This window comes from Beta vulgaris, chromosome 1, assembly GCF_026745355.1.
Source record: "Beta vulgaris subsp. vulgaris cultivar EL10 chromosome 1, EL10.2, whole genome shotgun sequence".
NCBI lineage: Eukaryota > Viridiplantae > Streptophyta > Magnoliopsida > Caryophyllales > Amaranthaceae > Beta > Beta vulgaris.
The window spans coordinates 24,590,268-24,600,648 of NC_079202.1; positions in this window are offsets into that span (position 1 = coordinate 24,590,268).

The window sequence follows — 10,381 nt, forward strand, 5'->3', positions numbered from 1 at the left end:
TGAATTTCCTTAGTCCAACCTTGCTCACATCACTGAGCATTTAACTCCTCAGTGGCTACTACTCCAAGTGCAAATATAGACAATGCTATGAACTTGCTATAATACTTAAAGATAGTCATGCTCTCCATCCTAAGGTTGATAAACTTCTGGGCTTTTAGTTTCCTCAAACAGTCATAACATACCCTCTTTTCTCTTACAGCAGCAATAAAGGATTTCCAATTAACTCTTTCACAATACTGAGTCTAGTCTCATTCTCTTTCTACTATAAGCCAGTCTCATCTTTCAGATACATTATAACTTGACCTACTTTCACACTCTCAGGACAGTTCACAGCCCAAAAAATCTTTTCAAACGCCCTAATCCGACTCTCTAAGAGGATAGGGTCAGCTTACCCCTAAGGTACGGTGGTTTAATTTTAGCTACGTACTCTCTCAAACATGTCCCCATCAAAATCGGGACTCTCAGGTCTTTCTTGAGTCGAATTCTCTGCCAATAGGCGAATAGCAGAAGCTAAGGCATCATTGATGTTTGACACTCTACTTCGCGACTGAAACTTAACGTAACTCTACTTTAGGTTCCAGCACAACTTACATGTCCATCTAATAAGGCAACATTTGATTTGATCATTAAAGATCGCATCAACAAACAATTTCACTAGTTCCAACATGAAATGTTCTCTAATAATCACTAATCATCCATGTAAAATATATTCACATCACACGTGCAAGTAGAAACAAGCAAGCAAGAATATAATCACATGATGAAAAGAATGATAATAAAATAAGAAAAATATTCCCATCACGTGCCCAGAATAAATTCTTACTCACTCATATATATAAATAATAGATTTCATTCCTCAACGTAATAAGAATATTCTCCCAATCCAAAATAACCAACTTATTCCTCAACAATATCAGAATAAGGAATTTAACCCATTGTAGCTTGACTACTTTCCAACAACTAATCTTAAGCATCAATAAGTACTCTATGGAATTACACCATCATTCTCATCCTTATTTCCTTTATACTTTTATGGAGTAAACATTTCATCTTCAAAGTCTCCAGAGTCTTCACTATAATAATAATAATAATAGTAATAGTAACAATAATAAATCGAATTCCTAGATCTAGTATATCTTCAAATCCTTTTGGGTTGATGTCCATTTTCATCCATCTCTAAAACATTCACATCGCTCAAATAGGTCTCCAAATAATATTGTAGATGTCCTTTCAGGTTTGCACTCTAGTACATTCAAACTCTTGAATTACTTCATATATCACTAACATGGATGCCTACTTTTAACACATAATGCATAATGATCTCTAAGATAATGTAACTATAACTTCTAGGCTCATGACATCGAACATTCTCATCATCACTCAATATAATTGGGTTATGATGGCTTCCTACTCTATTAACTTGCCTGACAATTCCGTTAACTTGTCTGGCAGACATGGTTAGGGATCTACAACAAATAAACTATAATGGTTTAGCACTCTCTCTAACGTGTTCCCACAAATAACAAGGCGTAAACAAAAACAAAGGCATGTAAATATACACTTTGCAGGCAAGAATTATAAACAGTTAGCAGGGAAGAAAATAAATATTCATGCATCAATAGCAGGGAAGTATAATAATGCATCATTACAGAAAGAAATGATAATATGCATATTTGCAGGGAAGAAAAATAATAATGAGGCTTAACTAATTTTCTAATGCAGGCATATAATATTTCTATCCTATATGTTCTCCTATACTACCCATTCTCACAATGCAATACTATAAACCTTAAAGGCATGAAAAATAATGCAGACACTTTTATAAATAACATTACTTAAGTGTCTAAAAAAAATTTCGAAATATAAAAAAATTTCGAACCTATGGATTTCCGAAAAAAAATTTCGACTCGACAAATAATAAAAATTTCGGACTTAATATTTATTCGAAAAAAAATAAAATTTCGAAGCTCGTATTTTCCCAAAAAAAAAAAATTTCGAAACCTCAAATTTCCGAAAACAAAAAGTTTTCGGTATATAATGAAAAAAATTTCTGGTTAAAAAAAAAAAAAATTCTATGTTCAACTTTTCGAAATAAAAACGTAGGAGCAATACTAAGGTTTCCTTCAAATAACTAATAAGCTAGGTAACTTAATAAGCTAAAGTCACTTAATAAGCTAGTTAGTTAGGCGCCTATAAGTCTTAAACTAACCTAAAGCTCCCAGATACCACTTTGTAACACCCCGATAATTCTCTTTTTCTAGAAAATACTTTTATAATAAACCTTAGAGAATTACCCAGACATTATCCCCCGTGTGATAACGTTTCAGCTTACTCAGAATTTTGCAGCGGAAAACAACTTACTAAAAATCAACTTTATTAAAACTTATGAAACCAATAACAATGTCTGAAACTAAAACACACCAACTTAAAACTAATGTCTGAAAACATAAGTTCCTACGAAAGCAACTTAAATGATACTAGCAATACAATGAGTCTCTCCATTCCAGATTCCCAATGAGATGCATCTGCGAACCTGTAATGTCAATGCTTTCTTGACTCTGCTCCCCCGAAGGATCACCACAGGATCAATAGGCAAAGCTATGATCACACACACAACAAGCACGTAATCAGCAAAGCTGAGTACTACATATCAGGCATAAACAAACCTAAACATGATACTACAAAAGTAACTTGCAGGGGCAAATAATAATATAAACATATAATAATCTGCAGACAACTATTACTGAACTAGACTCCAAACTTTATTTCTTTTTTTAAATGGAATAGTTATTGGACGATTTGACTTATCTAAAAATAGGAAATATGGGAGCTACCACATATTTCAAAAATGACCTACGATATCGAGGAACCTTTGAACTGAAAGAGGGATGGTGATCAATCCATTCCTAGAAGAACCCATGGCACGCTTACCATGAAATTCCAACCCTTAGTGTCCAACTCTAGACGTGCACCAGTCTAAAGTCTATAACCTATTCTCGTTTCACTTTACGTTGTATATATTTTATTACTTGTGTTGACACAACAAACAAGCAACACATAACTAATACTCAAACAGTCATAACAGAACCTCTTTTTATCTTTGGATTAACAAGTGATCACAACTCATCAATCAAGACTCCTTTAACTCCTTTTTATACTTTATTGTCTTGCTTGTTGAACCTCGCCAACAATAAACTTTACCTTTATATAGGTAGAACTTGTAACTTACCAAATAAGGTCCACGGTCCTTATAAGATAATAAATACTCAAAGAATACATGTAAGACATGATTCACTCTAATTTATATTAATTCACTCACGAATTAATAAATAAACTTGACTTATCCTGCTTGCATCAATCTTCCATACAAACATTTATAATCATAATCACTTCTAGTTTACATGTAGCACACATGCAAATAACATGTAAAAACAATTCCAGTAATCATATATATGAACAAATAGAGTCCTATACTTGATACTAATAAACAAAATACTCTTAGAGCATGCTTCTAAATCACATAGCACGTAGATGTAACACCCCGATAATCCTCTCTTTCTAGAAAATACTTTTATAACAACCTTAGAGAATTACCCAGGCATTATCGCCCGTGTGATAACGTTTCGGCTTACTCAGAATTTTGCAGCGGAAAACTTATTAAAATCAACTTTATTAAAACTTATGAAACCAAATGACAATGTCAGAATTAAACACACCAACTTAAACTATTGTCTGAAAATATAAACTCCTAGAAAACAACTTAAATAAAACTAATGTTACAAGAGCCTCTCCATTCCAGATTTCCCAATGATATGCATCTTCGAACGTGTAATGTCAATGCTGTCTTGACTCTGCTCCCCCGAAGGATCACCACAGGATCAATAGGCAAAGCCATGATCACAAACACAGACAAGCACGTAATCAGCAAAGCTGAGTACTACATATCAGACATACATAACCCTAAACATGATACTACAAAATATACTTGCAGGAATAAATAATAATAAACATATAACAACTGCAGACGACTCTTACTGAACTAGACTCTAAACTTATATTTCTTCTTTAAATGGAATAGTTATGGGACGAGTTGTCTATACTGAAGTAGGAGATATGGGAGCTACCACATATTCCAATTGACCTGCGATATCGAGGAACCTTTGAGCTAAAAAGCAAAGGTGATCAATCCAATCCTAGGAAAATACATGGCACGGCGGACTATGTATCCCAACCCTTAGTGTCCAACTCTAGACGTGCACCAGTCTAAAGTCTATAACCTATTCTCGTTTCACTTTATGTTGCATTCATTTTAATACTTGTGTTGACACCAACCAAGCACATAACACACATAACTAATAATCACATAAACATCACAAAACTCCATTTTATCTTAGAATTGACAAGTGTTCACAACTTATCATTCAAGACTCCTTTAACTTCTTTTATTCTTTACTAACTTGCCTGTTGAACCTAGCCAACAGTAAACTGTACCTTTATATAGGTATTAACTCATATTTACCAAATAAGATCCACGGTTCTTACAAGATAAATAAATACTCATGAGTCTATGTAACACATGATTCAACCTACTTACATTAATTCACTCACGAATTAATACATGAACTGGACTTATCTGCTTGCATCAAACTTCCATAAAAACATACATACTCATAAATACTTCTAGTTTACATGTAGCACATAGGCAAAATAACATGTAAAACAATTCCAGTAATCATATATACGAACAACAGAGTCCTATACATGATACTAATAAATAAAACATCCCTAAAGTATGTTTCTAAATCATATAGCACGTAGACTATGTACGTACCTTGTGTAAACAATCGGTAGGCCACTTTTACACTCTAAAAGTCCCTACTATGAATTCTCCGCCTAGAAAATAAAATAATAAAATAAATACTTTGAACTAAAAATTTACAGCAACTTTAAAAACGTCCCAAACCTTTTTAAACGTCTTTAAAATCGTTTTTATGTATTAAACTTTCGTTATTTTTAATCCCTAGTATAGTACAACTATTCTAGTGATTAAAAATCATTTAAAAACCCTTAAAATACATACTTTCTGAAATTCCAGCACTTATAAAAATTTAAAAATCTTCTGAAAATAAATTTAATACATATAAAATCATATTCTAACCAAAACTCATATTTATACTTTAAATATATTGTTTCTAGTGATTAAAAACTCTAAAAACTATATCTTTCATAATAAAAACTGAAAATGATAAATCTGAAATTTATTATTTTTACATATATGACAACCGAAATATATTTCCATATAAAATAATATTTAAAATCATAATCATGCTAATAAACAATAAAATAATAATTAAAATAACATAATAAACAATATTATAATGGAATCTTAGAGAAGAAGAAAAGAAAAACAACCAAAACAAGGAGGAGAGGAAGGGCGCCGGACGGTTGGCAGCGCAAAAGAGGACCGGCGGCAGCTTTCTTGGTTCAATCAAGGTTTTGTGACGTTTCTTGTTCAACAAGAAACATTACTTAGCGAAGAAGAAACAATCTTTGAGAGAAAAATATGAAACTCACGCACAAAGGGAAGAAGAGAGAGAAAACCGGCGGGTGAGAGAGAAAGAAAAGTATCACGTGCAAGGGAGGAGAGAGAAAGTAGAGTGTAGGGTAAAATATTTGGGTTTTTAGGATATTTAAATAGGCTAATCCTTTTGGGCTTAGGAAAAGATATTTCAATAATTAAAACTTTGATGACTAACAAGATGGGCTTATTAGGACTTTAGTCATCAAATAATCCTTTCCCTTTTTATTTCTTTTGGGCTTTCGATTCCATTAAGCTTTCTTTTCAAATATGCTTTTAATAATTAAAACTCTTATTAAAACATGCTTAATTAAAATATTACAAATTTTATTAAGCTATGAAAAATATTTTTAGTTGACTTTTAAAATAGTCAACCCTTTTTAAAAGTTAAATCATTTTCCAAACTCATTTGAATTTAAATATAACCACATAAATACTTTAATATATTTATGAATATTCTTTAAAATTGTGGGGGATTACAGTAGACGATGTATGTTCCTTGTATAAACCAAACGGTAGGCCACTTATACTCGCTAAAAGTCTCCTACTACGAAATCTCCGCCTAGAAAATAAAGTAACGAAAATAAATATCTCGAACTAAAATTTAAAGCAACTTTAAAACGATCAAAACCCCCTTAAACGTGTTTTAAAATCGTTTTTACGTACCAAACTTTCGTTATTTTTAATCCCTAGTATAGTACAACTATTCTAGTGATTAAAAATCATTTAAAACTCTTAAAATGCTTATTTTCTGAAATTACAGCACTTATAATATTTAATAAATTTTCTGAAAATATATTCAATACATATAAAATTATGTACTAACCAAATCTCATGATTTATACTTTATATATAGTTTCTAGTAATTAAAAACCCTAAAAACTATAAATTTCATGATAAAAACTAAAATAAACTTAATATATTAAATCTGAAAATTTGTTATGATAATAATCATAATAACCGAAATATATATATGCATATAAAACAGTAATTTAAATCATAAACATGGTAATTGATAATAAAATAACACAAAAACTAGTACTTTAATGGAATCTTGGAGAGGAAGAAAGAAAACAACCACAACAATGGGAGGAAGAAAGGGCCGGACATCAGCAGCCACGGAGGAAGGGAACCGGCGGTCAAATTTCGGTTCTTGAGAAGTAAATGTGACGTTTCTTGTTGAACAGGAAACGTTACTTGGAGAAGAAGAAACAAATCTTTGAGAGAAAACTTGAAGAAAACGACGCACAAGGAGGAGAGAGAGATGCCGAGTGAAAGAGAGAGGAATCACGTGTGAAGTGGAGAAAGAAAAAGTGTGTAGGGTAAAATAATTGGGTTTTTAGGATATTTATATAAAGGCTTGTACTTGTGAGTTTAGGAAAAAAAATTTTAATAATGAAACTTGATGACTAATAAGATGGGCTATTTAAAACTTTAAACATCAAATTACTCTTTCCTTTTTTTATTACTTTTGGGCTTTCGATTCCATTAACTACCTTTTCAATATACTTTTAGTATTATAACTCTTATTAAAACATGCTTAATTAAAACATTTCAAATTTTATTAAGCTATGAAAAATAATTTTAGTTGACTTTTAAAATAGTCAACCCTTTTTAAAAGTCAAATCATTTTTCAAACTCATTTGGATTTAAATATAACTACATAAATACTTTAATATATTTATGAAAATTCTTTAAAATTGTGGGGGATTACATCGCGCCACCTTCATGGAGGGAAGAGACCTTGCATTTAAAGCCGCCTTTCTGGACGGGCTATTATGTTGCACTTGCCGCCTAAATGAACGGACTCCGCCGCCTGGATGGACGGCTTACACTACAAAGAGGATGAATTTTTGGCCGGAAAATAGCTATTGTGGTGGAGCTACCCACTACCTTTTTCTTGTTTGTTATTTATGTCTTGTATTTTTTTTTAACTGTGAAAAAAATAGGGGGGGGGGGGGGGGGGAATGCATTGAAAGAAAATGATGAAAGAAGTAGCTAGATGCTTTGCACCGAAATGAAACAGCTTATAAGTAGCATCTATCTTCATATTTTCTATAAATTGCAAAAGCTACTAGCTCCAATGCCAATGTGATGACACATAATCTGATGACTTGTCCCTTATTAATTATCAGCAGCTATTCCCAATACTAACTTGAAGTTTGTCTTCTAATGAATTCATCAAAAAGTATACGTTACATGCCATTAAATGTATCTGACAAATTTTTTTTCTCTTGTCTTCTTCTACACATGCATCATGCATGTCTACATCCTAGTTGGTGTAAGTACACTTTTATGAAAAGGGGGGGGGGATTCAAAGTTACGTAGGAAGTGGATTCAGTGGAATCCAAAAGTGCTTTTGTGAATTATCATTGCAAGAGTTTTAAAATACTTTTGTCTTTTCTTTTCTTTTTTTCTCTCCCTTTTTGTCCTAACTTGTCATATTGATGTTTTGGACATAAAAGCATATATAAAAGCAATTTTAAACAATAAATGGTATGACTAGTATCTAATATCTCAAACTATGAATTAGTTATAAGTCATAACTATTTCTTTTTTTAAAAAAAAAAGAAAGAAAAGACTAGGGTGGGTCCCAAGATTTGGGCCACCCTAAAGCATCCTTCCGGATGATTAAAGCAAATGGTAAATCAGGAACATCAAACCAGAAAGTCGTGTTAGTCGTCGCATGACCACGATGTGCCATCCAGTCCGCCGCCGCATTAGCTTCCCTGAAATCATGGCGAATTTGAACATCCTCAAATAAAGAAAGATCCTTACCTGCATCTAAAATTATGGAGTTAATAATCCAAGGAATTTTCCAAATTTTCCTTATGGAATTGATAGCAACCAAATTGTCTCCTTCAAGAACAAATTTTGAAATTCCCAAAGACTTGGCCCCTCTAATACCTTCACGCATGCCTTTAGCCTCTGCCATAAGAATAGGGTCCGAAGCATCTAAACTTCCAGCCCCACAGAGCATAACATGACCTACGTCATTTCGAATGACAAAACCAAATGAAGTCTGACCATTCGATAACTTTGAACCATCAAAATTAACTTTGTAATATCCTACTGGGGGGGGGACCAAGAAACCTTGTCTCTTGTTTTAGGAATAGACCGTGGCTTAGCAAGTGGGTTTAAAGAAGAGTCAACAACAGAGGTCTCCTTACCCATCATCTGAAGATTTCTAACATAATTTCTAATCATCAGGCTCGCCTTGAACGGGGAATAAGACTCTTGACGAAAAATTACCCCATTACGAATGTACCAAACAAACCACCAAGATATAGCAATACATTCAATCTGATGAACTGAGAACTTAGCTTTAAGCTCTAGTAAATGCTCCGCAAAGGACACCTCCCTCCCAATAACTGGTGGGGACTCCACTTCAAATGTGTTTGAAGCTCTTCAAAAACATCAATGATGAACGGACAGCTAGAAAAGAGATGAGCTGAGTCCTCCAAATGAAAGTATAAGTCATAACTATACGTTAACTAATTTATTTTTGGGGAACTAATTATTATTAGTTCTTAAAGTAATACTCTATTTTCTGTTTTGTTAGCACGTTACGTATTACATATCAGTATATATCTTACCTATTAAATGTGAATAGTGTTTTTACAGCACTATAAAAGGGATTTTAACCCTTCTCATTTTCTCGCCCGCTTCCCTCACTCACTTCTACCCCATAAAAATTCTCTCTCGTAAAATTTCACAAATTTCATCTCCACTATTTTCGGCCACCATGTACAATGTCGGAACCCGCCTTCCTTAAAACGGCACACCAGATCTTCTAGAATCTTACAGACAGTTGAAGGTCATGTGTAATCCCCCACAAATTTAAAGAATTTTCATAAATATATTAAAGTATTTATGTAGTTATATTTAAATCCAAATGAGTTTGGAAAAAGATTTGACTTTTAAAAAGGGTTGACTATTTTAAAAGTCAACTGAAATTATTTTTCATAGCTTAATAAAATTTGAAATGTTTTAATTAAGCATGTTTTAATAAGAGTTTTAAATATTAAAATTATATTGAAAAGGTAGTTAATGGAATCGAAAGCCCAAAAAGTGATAAAAAGGGAAAGAATCATTTGATGACTAAAGTTTTAAATAGCCCATCTTATTAGTCATCAAGTTTCATTAATTAGAATCTCTTTTCCTAAGCCCACAAGTAAAAGCCTTTATATAAATATCCTAAAAACCCAAAATATTTTCACCCTACACTTATTTCTCTCCTCTTCTCACGTCATTCTCTCTCTTTCACTCGACAATCTCTCTCTTTCCTCCTTGTGCGTCGTTTCTTCATCTTTCTCTCTCAAAAGTTTGTTTCTTCTTCTTCAAGTAACGTTTCTTGTTCAACAAGAAACGTCACAAATATTTTTAAAGGCCAAGTTATTGCTGCCGCCGGTCCTCTTTTGCTGCCACTGCTGTCCGGCGCCTTTCTTTCTTCCATTATTGTGGTTGTTTTCTTTCTTCCTCTTCAAGATTCCATTAAAGTACTAGTTTTATGTTATTATATTATCAATTAGGATGTTTATGATTTAAATTATTGTTTATATGCACATATGATTTTCGGTTATCATATATATTATTATAATAAATTTCAGATTTAATATGCTAAGTTTATTTTAGTTTTTATCATGAAATTTATAGTTTTTAGGGTTTTTAATTACTAGAAACTATATATATAAAGTATAAATCGAGATTTGGTTAGTACATAATTTTATATGTATTGAATATATTTTCAGAAGATTTATTAAATATTATAAGTGCTGTAATTTCAGAAAATAAGTACTTTAA